Source organism: Pongo abelii, chromosome 19 (assembly GCF_028885655.2).
Source record: "Pongo abelii isolate AG06213 chromosome 19, NHGRI_mPonAbe1-v2.0_pri, whole genome shotgun sequence".
NCBI lineage: Eukaryota > Metazoa > Chordata > Mammalia > Primates > Hominidae > Pongo > Pongo abelii.
Window position 1 is genome coordinate 64,401,485 of NC_072004.2, and position 12,404 is coordinate 64,413,888.

Below are 12,404 nucleotides of genomic sequence, written 5' to 3' on the forward strand. Positions count from 1 at the left end.
GGGAGTAATAAAAAGACTAGCTAGATTAGTACCTCTCACAAAAAAAAAAAAAAAAGGTGGTAGTTTTTAAAGTACCAACGAGCCCCTGGACTTCCTGAGCACCCATGGGCTGCAAAATCTATTGATGTATTTTTGTTCTTTGATGTCTTCATCTAGGACTTGATCTGATCTGGGTCGCGATCTCTTCAACATCACTAATCATCAGGGAAATGCAAATCAAAACTACAATGACATACCACCTCATACCTGTTGAAGACATCAAGGAACAAAAATACATTAATCGATTTTGCAGTCCATGGGTGCTCAGGAAGTCCCAGGGGAGTGGTGTCTCTGTGCTCCACAGTGTGCGCCAAACGGCCAGCTTTGCCTGTTGGAGCCCTGGCTGACATGGGCACCCCTTCCCTTTTGGAGAAGTAGTCTACAACCTGCAAGGAAACACATGCTAAGCCTCAGTTCCCTCCTCTGCGAAATGGGGGAGGGAGGTAAATATACACCCAAGAGAAATCTGGACAAATTGGATGAAAAAAAGAGAACATATCGAGGTGAGTGGATCACCTGAGGTCAGGAGTTTGAGAACAGCCTGGTCAGTATGGTGAAACCGTGTCTCCACTAAAAATACAAAAATTAGCCGGGCATGGTGTCACGTGCCTGTAATCCCAATTACTCGGGAGGCTGAGGCAGGAGAATCACTTGAACCCAGAAGGTGGAGGTTGCCGTAAGCCAAGATGCATCACTCCACTGCACTCCAGCCTGAGTGACAGAGTAAGACTCTGTCTCAAAAAAAAAAAAAAAAATCGTGGAAATCCACAGCCGTAGCCCCTTCTTTTTTTTTTTTTTTTTTTTTTTTTTTACACGATCAATTTTAAATTTATTCATTCTTTTGGGTGAAAATACATTCTCTTTTTTTTATAGCTTTATTTTATTATTATTATTATTATTATACTTTAGGTTTTATGGTACATGTGTGCAATGTGCAGGTAAGTTACATATGTATACATGTACCATGCTGGTGCGCTGCACGCACTAACTCGTCATCTAGCATTAGGTATATTTCCCAATGCTATCCCTCCCCCCTCCCCCCACCCCACAACAGTCCCCCGAATGTGATGTTCCCCTTCCTGTGTCCATGTGTTCTCATTGTTCAATTCCCACCTATGAGTGAGAATATGCGGTGTTTGGTTTTTTGTTCTTGCGATAGTTTACTGAGAACGATGATTTTCAATTTCATCCATGTCCCTACAAAGGACATGAACTCATCATTTTTTATGGCTGCATAGTGTTCCATGGTGTATATGTGCCACATTTTCTTAGTCCAGTCTATCATTGTTGGACATTTGGGTTGGTTCCAAGTCTTTGCTATTGTGAATAATGCCGCAATAAACATACGTGTGCATGTGTCTTTATAGCAGCATGATTTATAGTCCTTTGGGTATATACCCAGTAATAGGATGGCTGGGTCAAATGGAATTTCTAGTTCTAGATCCCTGAGGAATCGCCACACTGACTTCCACAAGGGTTGAACTAGTTTACAGTCCCACCAACAATGTACAAGTGTTCCTATTTCTCCACATCCTCTCCAGTACCTGTTGTTTCCTGACTTTTTAATGATTGCCATTCTAACTGGTGTGAGATGGTATCTCATTGTGGTTTGGATTTGCATTTCTCTGATGGCCAGTGATGGTGAGCATTTTTTCATGTGTTTTTTGGCTGCATAAATGTCTTCTTTTGAGAAGTGTCTGTTCATGTCCTTCACCCACTTTTTGATGGGGTTTTTTTGTTTTTTTCTTGTAAATCTGTTGGAGTTCATTGTAGATTCTGGATATTAGCCCTTTGTCAGATGAGTAGGTTGTGAAAATTTTCTCCCATTTTGTAGGTTGCCTGTTCACTCTGATGGTAGTTTCTTTTGCTGTGCAGAAGCTCTTGAGTTTAATTAGATCCCATTTGTCAATTTTGACTTTTGTTGCCATTGCTTTTGGTGTTTTAGACATGAAGTCCTTGCCCATGCCTATGTCCTGAATGGTAATGCCTAGGTTTTCTTCTAGGGTTTTTATGGTTTTAGGTCTAATGTTTAAGTCTTTAATCCATCTTGAATTGATTTTTGTATAAGGTGTAAGGAAGGGATCCAGTTTCAGCTTTCTCCATATAGCTAGCCAGTTTTCCCAGCACCATTTATTAAATAGGGAATCCTTTCCCCATTTCTTGTTTTTGTCAGGTTTGTCAAAGATCAGATAGTTGTAGATATGTGGCATTATGTCTGAGGGCTCTGTTCTGTTCCATTGATCTATATCTCTGTTTTGGTACCAGTACCATGCTGTTTTGGTTACTGTAGCCTTGTAGGATAGTTTGAAGTCAGGTAGTGTGATGCCTCCAGCTTTGTTCTTTTGGCTTAGGATTGACTTGGCGATGCGGGCTCTTTTTTGGTTCCATATGAACTTTAAAGTAGTTTTTTCCAATTCTGTGAAGAAAGTCATTGGTAGCTTGATGGGGATGGCATTGAATCTGTAAATTACCTTGGGAAGTATGGCCATTTTCATGATATTGATTCTTCCTACCCATGAGCATAGAATGTTCTGCCATTTGTTTGTATCCTCTTTTATTTCCTTGAGCAGTGGTTTGTAGTTCTCCTTGAAGAGGTCCTTCACATCCCTTGTAAGTTGGATTCCTAGGTATTTTATTCTCTTTGAAGCAATTGTGAATGGGAGTTCACTCATGATTTGGCTCTCTGCTTGTCTGTTATTGGTGTATAAGAATGCTTGTGATTTTTGTACATTGATTTTGTATCCTGAGACTTTGCTAAAGTTGCTTATCAGCTTAAGGAGATTTTGGGCTGAGACAATGGGGTTTTCTAGATATACAATCATGTCATCTGCAAACAGGGACAATTTGACTTCCTCTTTTCCTAATTGAATACCCTTTATTTCCTTCTCTTGCCTAATTGCCCTGGCCAGAACTTCCAACACTATGTTGAATAGAAGTAGTGAGAGAGGGCATCCCTGTCTTGTGCCAGTTTTCAAAGGGAATGCTTCCAGTTTTTGCCCATTCAGTATGATATTGGCTTTGGGTTTGTCATAGATAGCTCTTATTATTTTGAGATACGTCCCATCAATACCTAATTTATTGAGAGTTTTTAGCATGAAGCGTTGTTGAATTTTGTCAAAGGCCTTTTCTGCATCTATTGAGATAATCATGTGGTTTTTGTCTTTGGTTCTGTTTATATGCTGGATTACATTTATTGATTTGCGTATATTGAACCAGCCTTGCATCCCAGGGATGAAGCCCACTTGATCATGGTGGATAAGCTTTTTGATGTGCTGCTGGATTCGGTTTGCCAGTATTTTATTGAGGATTTTTGCATCGATGTTCATCAAGGATATTGGTCTAAAATTCTCTTTTTTGGTTGTGTCTCTGCCCGGCTTTGGTATCAGGATGATGCTGGCCTCATCAAATGAGTTAGGGAGGATTCCCTCTTTTTCTATTGATTGGAATAGTTTCAGAAGGAATGGTACCAGTTCCTCCTTGTACCTCTGGTAGAATTCGGCTGTGAATCCATCTGGTCCTGGACTCATTTTGGTTGGTAAGCTATTGATTATTGCCACAATTTCAGCTCCTGTTATTGGTCTATTCAGAGATTCAACTTCTTCCTGGTTTAGTCTTGGGAGGGTGTATGTGTTGAGGAATTTATCCATTTATTCTAGATTTTCTAGTTTATTTGCATAGAGGTGTTTGTAGTATTCTCTGATGGTAGTTTGTATTTCTGTGGGATCGGTGGTGATATCCCCTTTATCATTTTTTATTGCATCTATTTGATTCTTCCCTCTTTTTTTATTAATCTTGCTAGTGGTCTATCAATTTTGTTGATCCTTTCAAAAAACCAGCTCCTGGATTCATTAATTTTTTGAAGGGTTTTTTGTGTCTCCATTTCCTTCAGTTCTGCTCTGATTTTAGTTATTTCTTGCCTTCTGCTGGCTTTTGAATGTGTTTGCTCTTGCTTTTCTAGTTCTTTTAATTGTGATGTTAGGGTGTCAATTTTGGATATTTCCTGCTTTCTCTTATGGGCATTTAATGCTATAAATTTTTCCCTCTACACAGTGCTTTGAATGTGTCCCAGAGATTCTGGTATGTTGTGTCTTGGTTCTCGCTGGTTTCAAACAACATCTTTATTTCTGCCTTCATTTTGTTATGTACCCAGTAGTCATTCAGGAGCAGGTTGTTCAGTTTCCATGTAGTTGAGCGGTTTTGAGTGAGATTCTTAATCCTGAGTTCTAGCCTGATTGCACTGTGATCTGAGAGATCGTTTGTTATAATTTCTGTTCTTTTACATTTATTGAGGAGAGCTTTACTTCCAAGTATGTGGTCAATTTTGGAATGGGTGTGGTGTGGTGCTGAAAAAAATGTATATTCTGTTGATTTGGGGTGGAGAGTTCTGTAGATGTCTATTAGGTCTGCTTGGTGCAGAGCTGAGTTCAATTCCTGGGTAACCTTGTTGACTTTCTGTCTCATTGATCTGTCTAATGTTGACAGTGGGGCGTTAAAGTCTCCCATTATTAATGTGTGGGAGTCTAAGTCTCTGTGTAGGTCACTCAGGACTTGCTTTATGAATCTGGGTGCTCCTGTATTGGGTGCATATATATTTAGGATAGTTAGCTCTTCTTGTTGAATTGATCCCTTTACCATTATGTAATGGCCTTCTTTGTCTCTTTTGATCTTTATTGGTTTTAAGTCTGTTTTATCAGAGACTAGGATTGCAACCCCTGCCTTTTTTTGTTTTCCATTTGCTTGGTAGATCTTCCTCCATCCTTTTATTCTGAGCCTATGTGTGTCTCTGCACGTGAGATGGGTTTCCTGAATACAGCACACTGATGGGTCTTGAGTCTTTATCCAATTTGCCAGTCTGTGTCTTTTAATTGGAGCATTTAGTCCATTTACATTTAAAGTTAATATTGTTATGTGTGAATTTGATCCTGTCATTATGATGTTAGCTGGTTATTTTGCTCGTTAGTTGATGCAGTCTCTTCCTAGTCTCGATGGTCTTTACATTTTGGCATGATTTTGCAGTGGCTGGTACCTGTTGTGCCTTTCCATGTTTAGCGCTTCCTTCAGGAGCTCTTTTAGGGCAGGCCTGGTGGTGACAAAATCTCTCAGCATTTGCTTGTCTGTAAAGTATTTTATTTCTCCTTCACTTATGAAGCTTAGTTTGGCAGGATATGAAATTCTGGGTTGAAAATTCTTTTCTTTAAGAATGTTGAATATTGGCCCCCACTCTCTTCTGGCTTGTAGGGTTTCTGTCGAGAGATCCACTGTTAGTCTGATGAGCTTCCCTTTGATGGTAACCCGACCTTTCTCTCTGGCTGCCCTTAACATTTTTTCCTTCATTTCAACTTTGGTGAATCTGACAATTATGTGTCTTAGAGTTGCTCTTCTCGAGGAGTATCTTTGTGGCGTTCTCTGTATTTCCTGAATCTGAATGTTGGCCTGCCTTGCTAGATTGGGGAAGTTCTCCTGGATAATATCCTGCAGAGTGTTTCCCAACTTGTTTCCATTCTCCCCGTCACTTTCAGGTACACCAATCAGACGTACATTTGGTCTTTTCACATAGTCCCATATTTCTTGGAGGCTTTGCTCGTTTCTTTTTATTCTTTTTTCTCTAAACTTCCCTTCTCGCTTCATTTCATTCATTTCATCATCCAGGGCTGACACCCTTTCTTCCATTTGATCGCATCAGCTCCTGAGGCTTCTGCATTCTTCACGTAGTTCTCGAGCCTTGGTTTTCAGCTCCATCAGCTCCTTTAAGCACTTCTCTGTATTGGTTATTCTAGTTATACATTCTTCTAAATTTTTTTCAAAGTTTTCTACTTCTTTGCCTTTGGTTTGAATATCCTCCCGTAGCTCGGAGTAATTTGATCGTCTGAAGCCTTCTTCTCTCAGCTCGTCAAAGTCATTCTCTGTCCAGCTTTGTTCCGTTGCTGGTGAGGAACTGCGTTCCTTTGGAGGAGGAGAGGTACTCTGCTTTTTAGAGTTTCCAGTTTTTCTGCTCTGTTTTTTCCCCATCTTTGTGGTTTTATCTACTTTTGGTCTTTGATGATGGTGATGTACAGATGGGTTTTTGGTGTGGATGTCCTTTCTGTTAGTTTTCCTTCTAACAGACAGGACCCTCAGCTGCAGGTCTGTTGGAGTACCTGGCCAGCCGTGTGAGGTGTCAGTCTGCCCCTGCTGGGGGCTGCCTCCCAGTTAGGCTGCTTGGGAGTCAGGGGTCAGGGACCCACTTGAGGAGGCAGTCTGCCCGTTCTCAGATCTCCAGCTGCGTGCTGGGAGAACCACTGCTCTCCTCAAAGCTGTCAGACAGGGACATTGAAGTCTGCAGAGGTTACTGCTGTCTTTTTGTTTGTCTGTGCCCTGCCCCCAGAGGTGGAGCCTACAGAGGCAGGCAGGCCTCCTTGAGCTGTGGTGGGCTCCACCCAGTTCAAGCTTCCAGGCTGCTTTGTTTACCTAAGTGAGCCTGGGCAATGGCAGGCGCCCCTCCCCCAGCCTCACTGCTGACTTGCTGTTTGATCTCAGACTGCTGTGCTAGCAATCAGCGAGACTCCGTGGGCGTAGGACCCTCTGAGCCAGGTGAGGGCTATAATCTCCTGGGGCACCGTTTCCTAAGCCCGTCGGAAAAGCACAGTATTTGGGTGGGAGTGGCCCGATTTTCCAGGTGCCATCTGTCACCCCTGGAAAGGGAACTCCCTGACCCCTTGCGCTTCCCGAGTGAGGCAATGCCTTGCCCCTGCTTCGGCTGGTGCACGGTGCACTCACCCACTGACCTGCGCCCACTGTCTGGCACTCCCTAGTGAGATGAACCAGGTACCTCAGATGGAAATGCAGAAATCACCCGTCTTCTGCATCGCTCACGCTGGGAGCTGTAGACCGGAGCTGTTCCTATTCGGCCATCTTGGCTCCTCCCCCAGGCCTAGCCCCTTCTTAGGGACACATTCTGTGGTTTCCCAGACCATTTAGGGCCTTGTTCCAATCTCCCTCTGTAGCAGTTAAGTTTCCATGGTGACATCAGGACAACCACAACTCACTGCACTAAATGTGTCTGGAATGTGGTACAAGACAGTAAGAGAATCACATGGAATCTGGACAGGAAAGCGGTCCTTGACCACAGCCCATAACACACACATCAGGCCAAAGAAGATGATTGACAATGGTCAATTAGCATATGCCCATACCCCCAGGGTGGACCCTTCCTGCTGGAACCCAGAACACCTGCAGTTCATAAGAGTATCTCAATGTTTCTGTTCCAGAAATCCTAAAAGTAGGACCTCTAGGAGCAGAAACTTATGTGATATTATTCACCAACTGGCACAACTGAACATAAGGAAAGATCTGCCAAGACTCCAGATGAAAAAAACATACTATTATTGATAAGGTCTGCCATAGGTTGCACATTTTCTGTGGTCCAGGCCCTGTGCCAAGCAGTTTACAAATATCATCTCATTTTACCCACACAGTGACCCACAAAGTAATCACCACTGCTGTCCCTGGGTTGTAAATGCAGAAATTGACTTCTTATAGACCAGGTGATAGCCTCAGGGTCACATAGCTCATAGGTGGCAATGCCAGACTCTTCTAAGCCAGTGGTTCTCAAAGCATGGCCACAGCCATGAGCATCACTTAGGAGCTGGTTAGATATGCACATTTTTAGATCCCACTGCAGACCTACTGACACTCAGAGGGTGAGGCCCGGCCATCTGTTTTAACAAGCACCCTAGATGATTCTGATGCACACTCAAGTGTGAGAACCACCGTAAATCAAATATTCATCCCTACTACTTCCTACTCTAGAGGTTCCCAAACCTTACTACATATTAGAACCTCTTTAGCATAATGTACTCCAAGTTCACCCACATTGTGGCAAATGGCAAGATTTCCTTCTTTTTAAGGCTAATATTCCATTGTATGTCTATGCCACATTTTCTTTACCTGTTCATCTGTCAGTGAACAGTTTAGCTTTTATCCCTGTCTTTGTTATTGTAAATAATGTTGCATTGAACGTGGGAGTACAGATATCTCTTTGTAATCCTGGTTTCAATTCTTTTGGTGTATACGCAGAAGTGGGATTGTTGGATCATACAGTAGGTCTATTTAATTTTTTGTGGAATCTCCATACTGTTTTCCATAGTCTGTACCAATTTACATTCCCATCAACAGTGTACAAAGGTTCCCTTTTCCCCACATCTTTGCCACATTTGTTATCTTTGGTTTGCTTGATAAAAGCCATAACAGGTATGAGGTGGTATCTCATTGTAGTTTTGATTTGCATTTCCCTGATGATTAGTGATGTTGAACACCTTTTCATATACCTGTTGGCCACTTGCATGTCTTCTTTGGACAAATGACTATTCAGGTCTTTTACCCATTTTTTAATCAGATTATTGGGGTTTTTTTCTATTGAGTTGTGGGGGTACTAAATGAAATAAGCCAGACTCAGAGGAACAAATACTACATGACCCCATTTACATTAGGAATCTAAAATAGTCAAACTCATAGAAGCAGAGGGTAGAGTGGTGGTTACCAGGAGGTTGGGGGAGGAGAAATCAGGGAGGTGTTGGTCAAAAGTCAAAGTTAACCATGCTATCTTTTATATTTTAAGCATGTATATATAAAAATAATAGGGTAGATCTTAATGCTAAGTGTTCTTATGACAAAAGGCGAGGAAACTTTTAAGGATAATGGTTGCATTTATGCATTGTTTATGGTGATGGCTTCAAGGGTGTATACTTATCTTCAAACTTATCTTCAAACTCATCAAGATGTATATACATTAAATATATACAACAGTTTTATATGTCAATCATAAAAACATAATTATATAGTTGTCATTCATTCATTTTGTATGTCAATCATAAAAATATAACTCAATAAAAAATATAGTAATAATTTAAAAAAGAATCTCCTAGAAAGTTTTAAAAATCCCAATGCCCAAGTTGTACTGCATATCACTTAAATCAGGATGTCTGGGAGCAGCAGCCAGGCTTCAGTGTATTATAAAGATCTGCAGATGAGTAGGTTGCAAAAATTTTCTCCCATTTTGTACGTTGCCTGTTCACTCTGATGGTAGTTTCTTTTGCTGTGCAGAAGCTCTTGAGTTTAATTAGATCCCATTTGTCAATTTTGGCTTTTGTTGCCATTGCTTTTGGTGTTTTAGACATGAAGTCCTTGCCCATGCCTATGTCCTGAATGGTAAAATGCCTAGGTTTTCTTCTAGGGTTTTTATGGTTTTAGGTCTAACGTTTAAGTCTTTAATCCATCTTGAATTGATTTTTTGTATAAGGTGTAAGGAAGGGATCCAGTTTCAGCTTTCTACATATGGCTAGCCAGTTTTCCCAGCACCATTTATTAAATAGGGAATCCTTTCCCCATTGCTTGTTTTTCTCAGGTTTGTCAAAGATCAGATAGTTGTAGATATGCGGCGTTATTTCTGAGGGCTCTGTTCTGTTCCATTGATCTGTATCTCTGTTTTGGTACCAGTACCATGCTGTTTTGGTTACTGTAGCCTTGTAGTATAGTTTGAAGTCAGGTAGTGTGATGCCTCCAGCTTTGTTCTTTTGGCTTAGGATTGACTTGGTGATGCGGGCTCTTTTTTGGTTCCATATGAACTTTAAAGTAGTTTTTTCTATTAATATCCAGAATCTACAATGAACTCCAACAAATTTACAAGAAAAAAAAAAACAACCCCATCAAAAAGTGGGTGAAGGACATGAACAGACACTTCTCAAAAGAAGACATTTATGCAGCCAAAAAACACATGAAAAAATGCTCACCATCACTGGCTATCAGAGAAATGCAAATCCAAACCACAATGAGATACCATCTCACACCAGTTAGAATGGCAATCATTAAAAAGTCAGGAAACAACAGGTGCTGGAGAGGATGTGGAGAAATAGCAACACTTGTACACTGTTGGTGGGACTGTAAACTAGTTCAACCCTTGTGGAAGTCAGTGTGGCGATTCCTCAGGGATCTAGAACTAGAAATACCATTTGACCCAGCAATCCCATTACTGGGTATATACCCAAAGGACTATAAATTATGCTGCTATAAAGACACATGCACACGTATGTTTATTGCACCATTATTCACAATAGCAAAGACTTGGAACCAACCCAAATGTCCAACAATGATAGACTGGATTAAGAAAATGTGGCACATATACACCATGGAATACTATGCAGCCATAAAAAATGATGAGTTCATGTCCTTTGTAGGGACATGGATGAAATTGGAAATCATCATTCTCAGTAAACTATCGCAAGAACAAAAAACCAAACACCGCATATTCTCACTCATAGGTGGGAATTGAACAATGAGAACACATGGACACAGGAAGGGGAACATCACACTCTGGGGACTGTTGTGGGGTGGGGGGAGGGGGGAGGGATAGCACTGGGAGATATACCTAATGCTAGATGACGAGTTAGTGGGTGCAGCGCACCAGCATGGCACATGTATACATATGTAACTAACCTGCACATTGTGCACATGTACCCTAAAACTTAAAGTATAATCATAAATTAATTAATTTTTTTAAAAAAGAGCTGCAGATGATTCCAACATGCAGCAAACTTTGGGGATCACACCTCTACCTAAAGGACCTTCTCAGTGGAGGGTTCACCACTGATGGGCATCCATCGGAGCCCAGCGGCCAGAGTTATCTAATGGCCATTACCTTTTCAGAATCAGGTCTAGATTCCTATGCATGTTAACTATTTTCGATGGTCTCAGAATGTTTCCCATCCCAATTTTCTCCTTCAATTAACAGGTCCAGAGTTTGAATAACAAATCTCTCTCAAAACATTGCTATTTGAAATACTGGCTTGGCACCAGCCTTCTAAAATCCACTCCAAGTCATCACTTCTAATAACTCAGATTGCAAAGTTTCCAAGACCTCAGACTATTACCAACAAATGAAAACAAGCTGTGAGTCAGGATACCAGAAGTTCAGAAACAAGCTGGGTCCATCACAAAAAGTTATAAGCCAGCTATGGCCCCATCAGTTCTAACTCCAAAGTGTCTCTTCCATGCCACATTCCCTCCCCCAACCCTTCAGCCCTGTGACAAGGCCTAGTCCCAGCCCTCATCCTCTTTGGCCTGGACTACAACAATATCTACCCAGAAGGTCTTTCTGCCTCCAGTCTCCAGATAAGTGAGAGACTGTGGGTCAAGAGTGTAAAAATACCCAAACACTGTTCCCATATAAAGGGAACCTGAGTTCACCCTGAATAAATGTTGAAGGAAATTTAGGCTGGGCTGAGGAGTAGGTAGAAAACTATCTCAGACACTTTCCAGAGAGGAGACCAAAACACAAAGCTACACAGAAAATCCAGCAGGGCAGCATTCCAAATTGATTTGGTAGAGAAACAGACTTCAGGCTCAATACAAGAGGGCAGCACCTGGATGCCAGACCTGGAATGGACATAGGAATTAGGACCCAGGAGAATTGCCTGAGCTGCTCTTCACAGGGTATCTGAGGTCTTAGCCATGGCCCAGGTAGGGAGGAAGGGTTAGAGAGTCATATTCTGACCCGGACTTTGCCAGCCCACTCCCATCTCATCACTAGGACGAACGAACGAAAACTTCCAACCAGAGCATATCTCCCAACACTCAAGCTTTCAATGGTTCCCAATTGTTTCAACGTTAAAGGATCAAATTCTTTTGCAAAGCCTTTCTTAATGGATTCTCAGCAGAGGTCCAAAAATTCGTGTCTCAGCCCTCCTGATGAATGTTGGGGGGCCAGCTACCCTAGACCCTTCGCTGTCATTCAGACACCCGCTCATACTTTCCAGCCTCCTAACCATAGTCCATGTCATCGCTCAGCTTAAAATGCTCTTTTTGATTCTTCCTCACCTATGGAAACATGACCTACCTTTAAAGAGACCTAGCTCAAATGCCACTTCCCAAGATTCCTTCATCTCCTCAGGCAAAATGATTTCTTCCATCCTCTGAGCTCACACAGCATATTGATTATATTTCTAATTAGCATTTACTTCACTCAGTTCTCTCTTAGAAATATGTGTATGTAATATACAAAGAACTTCATGTGGTTCTATATTTTCTTGTCTGCACGTGCCAATTTGAAGTTCCCTGAAGACAGAGATGATCTCTTCATTCATCTTTGTATCTCTCCCTTCTATGCACAGAAAGAGGAATAGAAAGAAATCATATCATAATACTTTGCAAAATAGGAGATACTCAAAAAAAATATTGCTACATAGAATTTTCCTATGGGATGGAGGACAGCATTTGATTCTTTTCAATTCAGAGTTGTTGACCTATGTATCAAATATGTATCAGGCAGAGTGCTGGCTTATTTTACATATATTTTGCATACATTCTTTATTTTATTTGGTGCTCCTAGCAGT